Below are 17,064 nucleotides of genomic sequence, written 5' to 3'. Positions count from 1 at the left end.
ACTGTTCTGCTGCTGATCGCTTTTAGCATCCTGATCATAAGGCTCACCCCGAAGTTATCTAGAAAGACGCCCTTTCTAATCAGTGGCATGGCCCAGATCCAGTCCTTATATGGGGACGAGGACACGTTTGTGTTTTTCCTAGGTCTGCTGATTCACCTATTTGGGTTCCTGAACGCCTTGTGAAGCATGAACATAAACGAAGTCCAAACTCCTTGATCCCGAGATTTCGTCAACTGCGAGTGACGACTTCTGCTCGTCGCAGACTCCAGTCCCGACAGAACAACAGATGTAATTCATCATATCATGATGTATCTCTACCTTCCTGGAATCAACTTCACCGTCTTAGTGCTGAAGCCTCTAATCTTGTTCGGCAACAAAGACATTCTAGAAATCCTGTTACCTTGTTTCTTGCTATGCTTACTATTTTGGCTTGTGAACAAGCTACTCCCTTTCCTGTGCCTCATTCTCCCCCCTCTACCCATCAAACTCTGTGGGCTTATGTTCCTAATCCACCTGTCTTAAGACCTGTTACTTGGGATGATCCTGCTTTTCCTATTTACATTAATGATACCTCTATGCTTGGTTTTCCTTCTTCCTCTCATATTACTCCTCAAATTGCCAATTATACATATACAGCTCAGGCCATTGCTCCTCCTATGTGTTTTTATGCTTCTTTCATATATGATAAATTTTCTTACAGTGATTATGTCTCTTTACAACCTTCCCCTCCTCTGCCTATTCCTAGAGACTTTTGTTTTCCTCTAAGAGTTAAACAATTACAAACATACAATGGCCCTTCCACTCTCTTCCCTGCTGAGTCTATTTCTGAAAGAGATTAGACATTATTTTATCCTAGTATTCGGGAATCTCCTAACATTTATTCTCCTAATTTTCCTTTCATGGAACTACAACCTTGTCACTCTAGCAACACTCCCTTTAATCCTTCTCCCCCATAGCAATTTTGTTATCCTAATCAAAAACAAGCTCTGAATTATACTCTGCCTTCTGGTTTTACTTTGTATGACTAGTCCATCCCTAACCCTTTAAGTGAAGATCTAACTCGTTATGAAATGCCCGGTGGGTGGAGCACTCCTATTTTTACCACTAATAAGGGCACAATTTACACCTCTCTTTAGAAATTGTTTTTGTCTGTATACCCCAGTTATTATTTTGCTAGCTCTCGTAGCCGTGCCTATCCAAGTAAAGGTAATGTATACATTCAATCTTGTGTTGCATCCCCCTACGCTATTTTACTTGGTAATGTTTCTTTTTCTGAAAGCAATGGACATTATTCAATTTCTTGCATTAATTGTACCCTCACCAATTGTATGGACTCCTCTATGTTTCCTACTTCTACAATATTGATTGTCCATCAACCTCCTTATGTTTTGCTTCCTGTTAACATTTCTGGTGATTGGTATTATGAAAAAGCCCTACAAATTTTCCATGAAGTTCATGAACTTCTGTTAAGACCCAAACGATTTATTGGTATTCTCATTGCTAGTATTATAGCTATTGTTTCTGTTGTGGCTACTGCTGCCACTGCGGCTGTTAGTCTTGCTCATAGTGTTCAAACTGCTTCTTATGTTAATCATTTGGCAAAAAATATTTCAGTTACTATGGGAACTCAAATGGACATTGAAAAGAAAATTGAGGTTAAACTTAATGCTTTAGAAGAAACTGTTGACATAATTGGAGATAAGGTGTATAATATTCAAAATCGTCTTACCCTTCGTTGTCATGTGGATTTTAAATATATTTGTGTTACTAATACTCCCTATAATGATACTCATTGGAAATGGCCCTTAGTTAAGGCTCACTTGCAAGGTATATGGAGTCATAATAATATGTCATTGGATATTCTTAAATTGCAGCACGAAATTCATGCTATTGACTTTTCCCGCAGAGAGCTTCCTGAGGATGCCACAATTGCTCATGACATCGTTAACACCCTGTCTTCTTGGACCCAGGGCTTCCACCTGCCATCATTTTCTTCAATCATTGCAGTTAGTGGCTGTGTTCTTTTACTAATCGTGTGCCTACCTTTCATCTTTCGCCTTGTGTTCTCCTCCCTCCAGAAGATGCAGCTTAAACTTTTTGAGTTGCATTTAAAATCTAAAAATGGAGGAAATGTGGGGATCGCTCCTGCGAAGGGCCCTTGACAGGACCCTCGCCATCTTGAGCTTGAGCTCATACACGTTTCTCCTCTCCTGGAGGCTTTTGAGCTAAGGGAAGGGAGGAAGTCTAGTTGCACTGATTTTATAAACATCAATCTTTGCCTCTGACATTTGCAACAGAATGGCTGAGCTCAAGCCTTGTGGTCTAATGAGACATTGTATGGGTAGACATTGTGTGCCTCCTCGTTCCTTCTCTGCACAATAACTGTATGACTTCATTTACCTCTGCTAACTCAATCATATTGTTTGCATATGATCCTGTATGAATAGGCAAGGTTAGAATGACATTTAGAAAGGTCCAGCTATACCTTGTTAACAATCTTGCTTGCTTAACTGATTTTAGAAAAACACGTTTAGATTTATGATCCCCTTTTTGCAAGCTTTATTGTCCCTTTGCTGTATACCCTTTGATTAAGAGTCATACTTTCTGTACCCCTTTTCTTGTGATTTTTGTTCTTGATTTTATTTCAAGATACAATGGAATGTAACGTCACTCCTCAAACACTGAAAAGTATATAACCTGTAGTTTGCACAAATAAACTGGCTGTCTTGGCACTTCTTGCTCCGGAATTGCCTGGCAGTCCTCCAGACCCCACTCTCTATCTTTTCTTCCGTGCACTCCCTCTTCCAGGTTAAGAACACTTGAGTGGGGCTGAGGCTCTCCGCTGGTCGGAAGCCCCCCGGCAGATGTGCCGGACCCCCACAGTTCAGTGGTGCAATCTTGGCTCAATGCAATTTGTGCCTCCGGGGTTCAGGCGATTCTCGTGCCTCAGCCTCCCGAGTAGCTGGGACTACAGGCATGCGCCACCAAGCCCGGATCTAATTTTTGTATTTTTAATAGAGATGGGGTTTCACCATTGGCCAGACTGGTCTCGAACTCCTGTCCTTAAGTGATCCGCCAGCCTCAGCCTCCCGAAGTGCTGGGATTACAGGCATAAGCCACCATGCTGGCTATAAAAATACTTTTATACACATACAGCCCGAGGGAAAAACAGAAGTTAATTCACTTAAAGTATTAAGAATGATGATCTCTAATATGGGTAACATTATCTTATTTTTCTGTATTTTCGATACACACATGCGTGCACATGCACGCACACACGTACCTATTTTTTAAGTCCTCATTTCTAGCTCATACCTCCAGCTGTTTTTGCAGGCCAGAATCTCACACCACTATTTTCAAAAGCAAGTCACATATCTTCTACCTAGAGCCTGTCTCCCTCTGTGCCAGTTAGTGATACCCAGTCCTCTCATAAGCTTCAGAGTCATTTCAACTTGTTGGAAACAATAAATTTCAATCCATGAGAAACAATATTATTGCAGAGGGCTCCAGAATAATGATCTCAAAGGAGCACTAAAAAGCTAGCTGAATGAAAAACTCCCTTTTTTCCAGGTCAGAGATGTGAGGAAAATCTGCAAGGAGGAAGATTTTCATGTCTTTGTTAATTCCACCATCTCTGTCATTTCTGGATCTAGTTGATTTTTCTCCTGGTTATGTCATGTTTTCCTTTTTTTTTTTAAGCTATTTTCATGCTTCATGCTCTTGGCATAGCAGCAGCTTGTTCTTGGGGAAAAAAGGTAAATTTGAAAGAGCAGGCCAAAGTTGGACAGTAAGCCAAAGGGGGAAACTGTTGAGCAGAGTCAAGAGACTGGGGACTTCAACCTGCATTTTGGGGGTACCCATAGATAACAAAAAAAGAAACACATCATAAACCCAGCTTCAAATGGTGCTTTGGCATAAAATTATTTTGCTGCCCAAACTCGCATTTAATATTGGTTGAAATAAAAAAGACGTACCAGCCATCAACTTTTTACCAAGTAATTAACCAGCTCTGAATAATGTCATGTCTTTTTACTTTAATGCTCTTTTGAAAATGGGTAATAAACGAACAATGTACAGAATTCAAGAGTCACAAAATAGTATAGACCTTGAGAACACTGAGCTAAGTGAAACACATCAGTTATACAAAGACAAATACTATATGATTCTACTTGCATGAGCTATCTAGAGTAGTCCAGTTTACAGAATTGGAAAGTAGAAGGGTGACTGCTGAAGGGAGGGGGAAGTATTAAGTACTTTTAATGGCTATGAAAGTTTTGGAGACTAGTTGTGCAATATGAATATACTTAACACTACTGAACTGTACCCTTAAAAATATGTAAGGTAGTAAGTTTTGGTATACACATTTTATCACAATAAAAAATTTAAGTCACAAATTAGTATAGAAAAGTATCACCCACTGTGCCTTGTGGCCACTCAGTTCCACTCCTCAGAGACAGCCAGTGGTAGGATATATTTGGAAAGATGAGAATATATCCTATCTATACATGCTTGCAAATATATACCTTTTGAGATAAAACACACTGATACACCAACAGTAGCATACTACATGTACTGTTCATGCACTTTGGTCTTTTCATTTACTATACCTCAGGGACTTTACTGAATTACTTCATCTAGAACTGCCTTAATCCTTCTAAGAGCTGCTACTAATTCACTGTGTGACTATATCAATTATTTTACTAGTTCCCTACTTACGGGTAATTAGGTTTTGTAAGAACGTTTCTGCTTACAAACACAGCAATGAATACCTTTGTGCTATCTTTAACCCCCACATATGCAAGACTGTACATATATGTTATATGCCTAGGATAAAACTACTAAACAAGTTATGTGCATGCTTCATGTGTGACAGCATGTATGCACACTGTATTTGTTTACATACAAATGTGTATTGAACTATAGCATGCATTCAGAACAGTACATAATTCTTAAGTTCATAGCTTGATGAATTTTCCCAATATAATCCCACCTAACAGATTAAAACAAAAAAACAAAAAACAAAATTATAAGCCTCCAAAAGCCCCTCATGTCTCCATCTGGTAAACTCCCAAAAAGTAATACAACCCTGACTTATAACACACCTAACATTATGTTTGTGAGTCATTCATGTTGTGTGAATTGTAATTCATTCTTATTGCTCTCTAATATCCCATATGTCAATATACCACAACTTACCTAAACTTATCTATACTATACAAGGTATGTGCATTCTTAAATTTTAATAAATATTATTCCACTGCTCTCCATAGAGTTTAGAATCTTACCATTAATATATGGAAGTAGCTATTTTCCTATACCTTAGCCAACAGCTAATCAAACTTCTTAATTTTGGCTAATCGGATATTTTTTTAATGCTTTCAGTACAGTTTCAATTTGCTTTTTTCTTATGACTGAAACTGAGAAATATGTCACACATTTATGTCTGAAAGCCACTTGTCTTTTCTTTGAACTGCCTCTGAATGTGCTCACTTGGCCTTTTCTATCAGCAAGCAATCCCGCCTTGTAAAGGAAATTAGCACTTTGAATATGCTGCATGGCAACTACATTTTCCCAGCTTATCACTGGAGTCCCAATATTGTTTATACTAGTTTTTACCATGTCTAGTTTGTTTTTTGGGGGTCTTTTTGTTTAAGATGAGAAGTCTTGTTCTGTCACCCAGGCTGGAGTGCATGCAGTGCAGTGGTGGGATCTCGGTGGCTCACACCTATAATCCTAATCCTAGCACTTTGAGAGGCCAAGGTGGGTTGATCACTTGAGGTCAGGAGTTCAAAACCAGCCTGGCTGATATGGTAAAACCCCCCTCTCTACTAAAAACAAAACAAAATACAAAAAAATTAGCCAGGCGTGGTGGCAGGTGCCTGTAATCCCAGCTACTCAGGAGGCTGAGCAGAAGAATCGCTTGAACCCAGGAAGTGGAGATTGCAGTGAGCTGAGATCACACCACTGTACTCTAGCCTGGCCGAGAAGGAGACTCCATACACACACACACACACACACACACACACGCACGCACACATATATACATATATATGTGTGTATATATAGTGAAATAAAGATCAAAAGAGACAAAGAAGGGCATTACATAATGGTAAAAGGATCAATGCAACAAGAAGAGCTATGATCCTAAATATATGCGCACTCAATAAAGAAGCACCCAGATACATAAGGCAAGTTCTTAATGACTTACAAAGAGACTTAAACTCCCACACAATAATAGTGGGAGACTTTAACACCCCATTGTCAGCATTAGAAAGTTCAAAGAGACAGAAAATTAACAAGGACATCCAGGACTTGAACTCAGACCTGGAACAAGCAAACCTATTAGCCATTTACAGAACTGTCCACCCCAAATCCACAGAATATACATTCTTCTCAGCACCACATCACACCTACTCTAAAATTGACCACATAATTGGAAGTAAATCACTCCTCAGCAAATGCAAAAGAATGGAAATCATAACAAACAGTCTCTCAGACCACAGTGCAATCGAGTTAGAATTCGGAAACTAACTCAGAAACACACAGCTTCAGGGAAACTGAACAACTGGCTCTTGAATGTTGACTGGATACACAATGAAATGAAGGCAGAAATAAAGATGTTCTTCGAAATCAACGAGAACGAAGACACAACATATCAGAATCTCCGGGACACATTTAAAGCAGTGTCTAGAAGAAAATTTATAGTAATAAATGCCCATATAAGAAGCATAGAAAGATCTAAAATTGACACCATACCATCAAAATTAAAAGAGCTAAAGGAGCAAGATTAAAAAAAAAAAAACTAAAAACCTAGCAGAAGACAAGAAACAACTAAGATCAGAGCAGAACTGAAGGAGATAGAGACAAAAAAAAACGCTTCAGAAAAAAAATCAGTAAATCCAGGAGCTGGTTTTTCAAAAAGATCAACAAAAGAGACCACTACCCGTCTCTACTAAAAATACAAAAAATTAGCTGGGCATGGTGGCACGTGCCTGTAATCCCAGCTACTCAAGAGGTTGAGGCAGGAGAATTGCCTGAACCCAGGAGGCGGAGGTTGCGGTGAGCTGAGATCGCGCCATTGCACTCCAGCCTGGGTAACAAGAGCGAAACTCCATCTCAAAATAAATAAATAAATAAGACCACTAGCCAGATTAATAAAAAAGAATAATCAAATAGATGCAATGAAAAATGATAAAGGGGATATCACCACAGAGTCCACAGAAATACAAACCATCATCAGAGATTACAAATAACTCTATGCACATAAACTAGTAAACCTGGAAGAAATGGATAAATTCCTGGACCCTTGCATCCTTCCAAGCCTAAACCAGAAAGAAGTAGAAACCCTGAATAGACCAATAACAAGGTGTGAAGTTGAGGCAGCAATTAAGAGCCTACCACACAGAAAAAGCCCAGGTCCAGATGGGTTCACAGCCAAATTCTACCAGGCACACAAAGAGGACCCAGTACCATTCCTTCTGAAACTATTCCAAATAATCCAAAAAGAGGGAATCCTTCTCAAATCATTTTATGAGACCAACATCATCCTGATACCAAAACCCGGCAGACACTCAGCAAGAAAAGAAAACTTCAGGCCAATATCCATGATGAACATAGATGCAAAAATCTTCAAGAAAATACTGGCAAACCGATTGCAACAGCACATCAAAAAGCTTATCCACCATGATCAAGGAGGCTTCATCCCATGGATGCAAGGCTGGTTCAACACAAGCAAGTCTATAAACATAATTCACCACATAAACAGAACCAAAAACAAAAACCACATGATTATCTCAATCGATGCAGAGAAGGCCTGTGACAAAATTCAACAGCCCTTTATGTTAAAAACCCTCAATAAACTAGGTATTGATGGAACGTATCTCAAAATAATAAAAGCTATTTATGACAAACCAACAGCCAATATCATATGGAATGGACAAAAACTGGAAGCATTCCCTTTGAAATCTGGCACTAGACAAGGATGCCCTCTCTCACCACTCCTATTCAATATAGTACTGGAAGTTCTAGCCAGAGCAATCAAGCAAGAAAAAGAAATAAAGGGTATTCAATTAGGAAAGGAGGAAGTCAAATTGTCTCTATTTGCAGATGACATGATTGTATATTTACAAGACCCCATTGTCTCAGCCCAAAATATGAAACTGATAAGCAACTTCAGCAAAGTCTCAGGATACAAAATCAATGTGCAAAAATCACAAGCATTCCTATACACCAATAATAGACTTAAAGGCAGCCAAATCAAGAATGAACTGCCATTCACAATTGCTAGAAAGAGAATAAAATACCTAGAAATACAACTAACAAGGAACGTAAAGGACCTCTTCAAGGATAACTACAAACCACTGCTCAATGAAACAAGAGAGGACACAAACAGATGAAGACACATTCCATGCTCATGGTTAGGAAGAATCAATACCGTGAAAATGGCCATACTGTGCAAAGTAATTTACAGATTCAATGCTATCCCCATGAAGCTACCAACGACCTTCTTGACAGAACTGGAAAAAAACACCTTAAACTTCATATGGAACCAAAAGAGAGCCCGCATAGCCAAGTTAATTCTAAGCAAAAGGAACAAAGCTGGAGGCATCACACTACCAGACTTCAAACTATACTATAAGGCTACAGTAATCAAAACAGCATGGCACTGGTACCAAAACAGAGATATAGACCAAGGGAACAGAACAGAGGGCTCGGAGGCAACACCACACATCCACAACCATCTGATCTTTGACAAACCTCACAAAAACAAGCAATGGAGAAAGGAGTCCCTGTTTAATAAATGGTGTTGGGAAAACTGGCTAACCATGTGCAGAAAGCAGAAACTGGACCCCTTCCTGACACCTTATACTAAAATTACCTCCAGATGGATTAAAGACTTAAACATAAGACCTAACACCATAAAAACCCTAGAAGAAAATCTAGGCAAAACCATTCAGGACATAGGCATAGGCAAGGACTTCATGACCAAAACACCAAAAGCACTGGCAACAAAAGACAAAATAGACAAATGGGACTAATCAAACTCCACAGTTTCTGCACAGCAAAAGAAACAGTCATTAGAATCAGCAACCAACAGAATGGGAAAAAATTTTTGCAGTTTACCCATCTGACAAAGGGCTGATATCCAGAATCTACAAAGAACTAAAACAGATTTACAAGAAAAAAAAAACAAACAAGCCCATTCAAAAGTGGGCGAAGCATATGAACAGACACTTTACAAAAGAAGATATACATGAGGCCAACAAACATATGAAAAAATGCTCACCATCACTGGTCATTAGAGAAATGCAAACCAAAACTACATTGAGATATACCCTCTCACGCAAGTTAGAATGGCGATCATTAAAAAATCTGGAGACAACAGATGCTGGAGAGGATGTGGAGAAATAGGAACACTTTTACACTGTTGGTGGGGTGTAAATTAGTTCAACCATTGTGGAAGACAGTGTGGCAATTCCTCAAGGACCTAGAAATAGAAATTCCATTTGACCCAGCAATCCCATTACTGGGTATATATCCAAAGAATTATAAATCGTTCTACTATAAGGACACATGCACACGAATGTTCATTGCAGCACTGTTTACAACAGCAAAGACCTGGAACCAACCCAAATGCCCATCAATGATAGACTGGACAGGGAAAATGTAGCACATATACACCATGGAATACTATGCAGCCATAAGAAACAATGAGTTCATGTCCTTTGTAGGGACATGAATGAACCTGGAAACCATCATTTTCAGCAAACTGACACAAGAACAGAAAATCAAACGCTGCATGTTCTCACTCATAGGTGAATGCTGAACAATGAGAACACACGGACACAGGGAGGGGAGCATCACACACTGGGGTCTGTCTGGGGGATACAGGAGAGGAACAGCACGGGGTGGGGAGTTGGGGAGAAATGCCAGATATAGTTGATGGGGAGGAAGGCAGCAAATCACACTACCATGTGTGTACCTATGCAACATCTTGCAGTGTTCTTCATATGTACCCCAAAACCTAAAATGCCATAAAAAAAAAAGTACTGTAATTACAAATCATAGGAATCTGCAAAAAAGTATACAGGGAGGTCCCAAGTACTCACACCGAAATTCCTCCAATGTTCTAACTTATTGACTCTAGTAGACTGTCACCATCAGGAAACTGATCTTCGTACAAGTTTATTCAGGTTTCAACAGTTTTGTATGCAAAATGGGACTTGAGAATGCTAGGATTTGTATGCAGTATGTGTGTGTGTGGTTGGATGAAATTTTATCACATTTGCAGCTTTGCATAATCACACCTGAGATACAGAACTATTCCATCCCTACACAGCTCCCTCATGCTACCACTTTACAACCACACCACCCCTCACCTCCCATTCTGAACTCCTAGCAACCACTAAATCTGTTCTCTATCTCTGCCTGCAGTCTTGTTACTTCAATAATGTTACATAAATGCAGTCATACAATATGTAACCTTTGACTCTCTTTTCTTTTCTTTTTTTTGAGACAGAGTCTTGCTCTGTCACCCAGGCTGGTATGTAGTGGCGCAATCTTGGCTCACTGCACTCGCTACCTCCTGGGTTCAAATGATTCTGCTACCGCAGCCTCTCGAGTAGCTGGGATTACAGGTGTGTGCCACCACGTCTGGCTAATTTTTGTATTTTTTGTAGAGACACGGTTTCATCATGTTTGTCAGGCTGGTCTTGAACTCCTGACCTCAGATGACCCATCCGCCTTGGCCTCACAAAGTGCTGGGATTACAGGCATGAGCCACCACACCAGGCCTTCACTCAGTATAACCCTCTTGAGATAAGCTAGCAGTACAAATCAGTTGTCCTAATATGTTAAAATTTAGCATGATATGCACTTGTGTATATAAACATTTTTAACATTTTAAAGTTTAAAACATTAAAATGTGAATCAAAGGTGTATGAAATCCCTGTTTCACTGACACAGAACAAGGATTCTGAGATACAAATTTTGAAAACTGGTAATCTAATATATGTCTAGTATAATCCATTACAGGTTGAGTATTCCTTATCTGAATGCTATGGAGCAGAAATGCTTTGGATTTGGAATTTTTTCAGATTTGGGAATATGTGTGCTATATACCAGTTGAGCATATCAAGTCTGAAAGTGCAAAATCCAAAATGTTCCAAAATCTCAGAACTGTGAGTGCCAATATGACCCTCAAAGGAAATGCTCACCAGGGAATTTCAGTTTGGATTTTCAGATTAGGGATCCTCAGCCTGCACAAGCACTTTATAGAAGAAAGGCCCAGGGCTCAGTGCTGTGTCTTACCAGTGTTTACAAGCATACATGGTTTACAAGAACTCCTGCTTTTGCACTTTTTATGGCCAAGCTCTAGATTCCCAAGCTCCCAACCCACTTGAGTATGTGACATTCAAATATGACCACTTGCTCTTCTCTCAAATGACCACAGTTTACTACTCTTTCAAGTTCTTCCTAATGATCGAGAAAATGAACTCCTCAAATTTCCAGATCTGTGTGGTGCTTTAGCTGGCACCACACCTCAGGTCCAATTCTCCCATCTCTATATGCAGCAGGTCCACATGACAAGGCCTCGCTCAGAAAGCTACCCCAACCTTGGACAGATTCAAACAAACTCTTCTCCCTCTCCCTCCCTCCAGATGCCTAGATTCCCTATCTCATTCCTCCCTAGTCTAACCAGCTAAGTCTCCCGGATAGCTCACCCCCACTGCCTGTTAGCTAACGGGGGTGACAAAGCAAGTCCTCACACCTTCAGGTTTACAAAGCACACTCCAGGAACTTACTTCTTGAATACCAATCCCATCACAGTAACTTCCCTGCCTTTCCAAAGAGTGCTCTAAACAGGTAAAAGCTATAACTCTACATATTTTTGTTATACAGATACCAAAAATGGCAGCTTTTTTTTTTTTTTTTTTTGCCATTTAAAAAATCTGGTTGATACATTTATCGCTCTAACAATATTAGATCTAAATGGAATTTGAAGTAGTGGTAAAATGCTGGTTGTGGTGGCTCACAACTGTAAACCCAGCACTTTGGAAGGCCAAGGTGGGAGGATCGCTTGAGGCCAGGAGTTTGAGACCAGCTCAGGCAACAGAGTGAGACCTTGTCACTACAAAAAATAGAAAACACAAGCCAGGCATGGCGGGGTGCGCACCTGCAGACCCAGCTACTTGGGAAGCTGAGGTGAGGGGATTACTTGATGTGGGGAGGTTGAGGCTGCAGTGAGCCATGATTGCACCACTGCACTCACCCTGGGGAGACAGAGACAATGTCTCAAAAAAATAAAGGAAAAAAAACAAAAAAGGAAAGGAAGGGAAAGAAGTGAAGGAAGGGAAAGCAGGAAAGAGGAGAGGAGAGGAGGGGAGGGGAGGGAATGAAATGAAAGGGAAGGAGGATGGGAAAAAGGGAGGGAAAGGAAGAAAAAAGGAAGAAGGGAAGACAGGAAGACAGAAAGAAAGAGTAGTGGTAAAGAGCTTGGACTCTTGAGCCAGACTGCCTAGGTTAGAATCAGGCCTCTGCCACTGTACTACCTGGATCAAGAGTTAGTCAGTGTTCAGTTTACTCATCTGTAAAATGGCGATAAAAGCTACCTTCCTCATGGGACTGTTGTGAGACTTTAATAACATATGTAAAGCATTTAGACCACTACAGATAATAATGTTATTATCTGTAAGTATTAACATTAATCTCTACTACAGTCCACATTCACTTCTTTGTGATAGTTCTCTATTATGCTTGGACTCTTTTCAGTTCAACCTGCTTCTAAAATTTCCATACCAAGAAACAATGACAATGTTAAGAAATTTATCTCTTAAATTCATCTTGGCTAGTCAAAACTACTAGAACAAATTCTCTCTCTTTTTTTGAGACGGAATTTCGCTCTCGTTACCCAGGCTGGAGTGCAATGGTGCGATCTCGGCTCACCGCAACCTCAGCATCCTGGGTTCAGGCAATTCTCCTGTCTCAGCCTCCTGAGTAGCTGGGATTACAGGCAAGCGCCACCATGCCAAGGTAATTTTTTGTATTTTTAGTAGAGACGGGGTTTCACCAAGTTGACCAGGATGGTCTCGATCTCTTGACCTCGTGATCCACCCACCTCGGCCTCCCAAAGTGCTGGGATTACAGGCTTGAGCCACCACGCCCGGCCACAAATTCTCTTTTAAGTCCTAGCCATTATTAACATTTCACTAAATATAAATGCAAGCATTTAAAGTACAGGAGTAATGGAACAAATGCCAAGCCAAAGCAGGCTATCTAACAACATATACATGACACTCCTGTTTAAAAAAAAAAAAAATGGAGGCATAATACGGTCATATGGATGTTTGTCCATGCATCAAATGGCTCTGAAAAGTTTCACAGCGGCCTCCTGACAGAGAACTGTCTGTTTGGAGGAAGGGATGTGAAGACTTTTCACTGTACATGCCTTGTTATCTTTCAAATCTGAAGCAGCAAATGCATTACCAAGATTCAATTTTTAAAATGGGGGTACAGAGGTGACTCTAAATAAGTATTCTGGAAGCCAGATGTCAAGTCTCAATTTGCTACTACCTGTGTTATCTTGGGCAAGTCGCTTAACCTCTGAGTCTCAGACAGAGCAAGGAGCAATAAATACTTGTAGGTTCTTTTTTTCTTTTTTGAGACAGAGTTTCGCTCTTGTTGTCCAGGCTGCAGTGCAATGATGCAATCTCGGCTCACTGCAGCCTTCACCTCCTGGGTTCAAGTGATTCTCCTGCCTCAGTCTCCCGAGTAGCTATTACAGACACCCACCACCATCCCTGGCCTTTTTTTTTGGAGATGGAGTTTTGCTCATTGCCCAGGCTGGAGTGCAGTGGCGTGAACTCGGCTCACTGAAACCTCCACCTCCAGGGTTGAAGTGATTCTCCTGTCTCAGCCTCAGGAGTAGCTGGGATTACAGGCACACACCACCACACCCGGATAATTTTTCTATTTTTCATAGAGACGAGGTTTCACCATGTTGGCCAGCCTGGTCTCAAACCCCTGGCCTCAGGTAATCTGCCCACCTCAGCCTCCCAAAGTGCTGGGATTACAGATGTGAACCAGCACACCTGGCCCTAGGTTCTATTCTAAAAGTTGCACATGAGAACAGAAAGCCAAACACTGCATGTTCTCACTCATAGGTGGGTGTTGAATAATGAGAACAGGTGGTCAGGGAGAGGGGCATCACACACTGGGGGCAGTTGTGGGGGGTAGGGGAGAGACAGTGGGGGGTGGGGAGGGTGAGGAGGGATAAAATGGGGAGAAATGCCAGATATAGTATGTACCTAAAGTAAAACTTAAAAAATATATATATATATATATTTTTTAAAGTTGTATTATCTCAATGGGGCAGTAAATAGATGGTTTTTTTAAAGATATGAGAGAGACAGTAATCCAACATTTTGTAAAACAAGGCAATTTTTTTGTGGACTTTATTTTCAAATACAGTGGACCCTTGAACAACGTGGGTTTCAGCTGCTTGGACCCATGTATATGTGGATCTTTCTCAACCAAATGCAGACCTGTATATATGGAGGACCAACTTTTCACATACCCAGGATCTGCAGGGCCCACAGTGGGGACTTGAGTATACAAGGATTTTGGTACAAATAGGGGTCCTGGAACCAACCCCCTATGGTATATGTCCTATGCATATACCATAGGACAACTGGAGTAATTTTACAGTGTTAAGAAACATAAAATTGTCAAGCCTATTAACCTTTCCAGATCATCTGTACTAGTCTTAACACAGAAACCCTTCTTAGAGGGGGGTCTAATATATAGGAAATATCTACATACAATGTTCTGCATATTAGGGCTGGGCACGGTGGCTGATGCCAGTAATCTCAGCACTTTGGGAGGCTGAGGCAGGCAGATCACCTGAGGTCAGGAGTTCAAGACCAGCCTGGCCAACATGGTGAGACCCCATCTCTACTAAAAACACAAAAATTAGCTGGGTATGGTGGTGGTTGCCTGTAATCCCAGCTACTTGGGAGGCTGAAGCAGGAGAATCTCTTGAACCCAGGAGGCAGAGGTTCCAGTGAGCCGAGATCACACCACTGCACTCCAGCCTGGGTGACAGAGCAAGACTCCATCTCAAAAAAAAAAAAGAGAATATTCTGCATATTAGTATCACTTGCACAACTTCAAAAGCGTTTTAAATGAACACATCTTTATGCTATGCCATGATCAGCAATCAAATACATTAAAACATCGTTTAAACATATAAACGACTATATACAAGAAACTTGTTATACTTAAGGGCATTTATTATCAAACACTGAAAAAAAAAAGTAACATCTCCAATCAATGGTAACAGCTATCCCTGAGGACAGACTATTTCAGGAACATATATGTAATCACTTTTCATCCTAACATTCATCTGGCAAAGCAGGTTGGTTGATTTGTTTTTCGAGCCAGGATCTCTCTCTACAACCCAGGCTGGAGTGCAGTGGCACCATCATGGCTCACTTCACAGTGACCTTCAGCCTCCCAGGATCAAGTGATCCTCACACCTTGGCCTCCCAAGAAGTTAGAACTAAAGGCATGCACCACCATGCTCCATTAATTTTTGTATTTTTTTTTAGAGACAGGGTTTTGCCCTGTTGCCCAGGCTGGTCTGAAACTCCTGAGCTCAAGAGATCTGCCAGGTGTCAGCCTCCCAAAGTGCTGGGATTACAGGTGTGAGCCAACCCCTAAGCAGGTGTAAAAATCCCTATTTAACATAAGAAATTGAGGCACCATGAACATAAGGCCGTGAGACAGACAGCTGGAAGCACACCCCCCACCCCCCCCCATCCCTTAGATTTGAGCTCAGTACACCAAACCAAGGGGGCAGGGAGGGCTAACTTAATGTTAGCTGGTAGGCTGGTATAAGTTTGCAGAATTTTCATTGATTTTTGAGATAATGGGGAAAAGTAAGGACACAAAATAAACTTTTTTTTTTTTTTTTTGAGATGGAGTTTCACTCTTGTAACTCAGCTGGAGTGCAATGGCACCATCTCTGCTTACTGTAACCTTTGCCTCCTGGGTTCAAGTGATTCTCCTGCCTCTGCCTTTGGAGTGGCTGAGATTACAATGTGCACATCACCATGCCCAGCTAATTTTATATTTTTAGTAGAGACAGGTTTCACCATGTTAGCCAGGCTGGTCTGAAAAACTTTTCAATATAACTAAATAATTCCATTTAAAGATCTTTTATTCTGTCTGGGTGCAGTGGCTCATGCTTGTAATCCTAGCTCTTTGGGAGGCTGAGGCGGGCAGATCACGAAGTCAGGAGATCAAGACCATCCTGGCCAACACGGTCTCAACTACAAATACAAAAATTAGCTGGGCATGGTGGCACACACCTGTAGCCCCAACTACTCAGGATGCTAAGGCAGGAGAGTCACTGGATCCAAGGAGGCAGAGGTTGCAGTGAGCCACAATCGATCACCCCACTGCATTCCAGCCTGGCAAAAGAGCAAGACTCCATCTCAAAAAATAAAAAATAAAATGTATTGTGAGAGATTCTGTTCTTTCCAATTGTTTGAGTGAAAATATCCTTTTGTTAAATGAAATGACGGTGACAGGAGACAGTGGTGTGATATTTGTTTTTATTGGCTGTACCTGGTAGAAATAAAAATTCAGGCCAGGCATGGTGGCTCACGAGGTCGAGATCGAGACCATCCTGGCCAACATGGTGAAACCCTGTCTCTACTAAAAATACAAACGTTAGCTGGGCATGGTGGCATGTACCTGTAATCCCAGCTACTCAGGAAGCTGACACAGGAGAATCACTTGAACCCAGGAGGCAGGGCCTGCAGTGAGCTGAGATCATACCACTGCACTCCAGCCCGGCAACAGAGCAAGACTCCATCTCAAAAAAAAAAAAAAAAAAAATCAGCATTTCTATTGCAGCCTCCTTATTTTGGGGAAATATTTCTTTAGAAATCTAAAAGTCTGGTCCTTTACATCATTATGGCACCAAAATAATAGGGGACTTTACATACAGATAACACATGCCCTTCAAGATGTGAAGGCATCTCTCTTTAACCTCTACCT

General features: G+C 40.9%; 1 protein-coding gene and 1 long non-coding RNA gene across 15 annotated transcripts in view; one reads left to right on the top strand and one right to left on the bottom strand.

Annotated features, from left to right (window-relative positions):
* LOC144580244 (putative ankyrin repeat domain-containing protein 20A2) overlaps positions 1 to 2,772 on the top strand; it is a 124,517-nt gene extending 121,745 nt beyond the window's left edge. For all 11 annotated transcript variants that reach the window (XR_013529463.1, XR_013529461.1, XR_013529462.1 and 8 more), the window contains one exon: positions 143 to 2,772. The gene's annotated coding sequence lies outside the window, so the exon portion shown is untranslated. The remainder of the gene's footprint in view (positions 1 to 142) is intronic.
* The window catches only part of LOC103789057 (uncharacterized), a 48,030-nt gene that overhangs the window by 28,038 nt on the left and 2,928 nt on the right, over positions 1 to 17,064 (bottom strand). The gene's annotated exons all lie outside the window — the stretch shown is intronic.

This window comes from Callithrix jacchus, chromosome 18, assembly GCF_049354715.1.
Source record: "Callithrix jacchus isolate 240 chromosome 18, calJac240_pri, whole genome shotgun sequence".
Classification (NCBI taxonomy): Eukaryota; Metazoa; Chordata; class Mammalia; order Primates; family Cebidae; genus Callithrix; species Callithrix jacchus.
The sequence above is the reverse complement of the archived record's forward strand: the minus strand, read 5'-3'. Positions and strand labels throughout refer to the sequence as shown.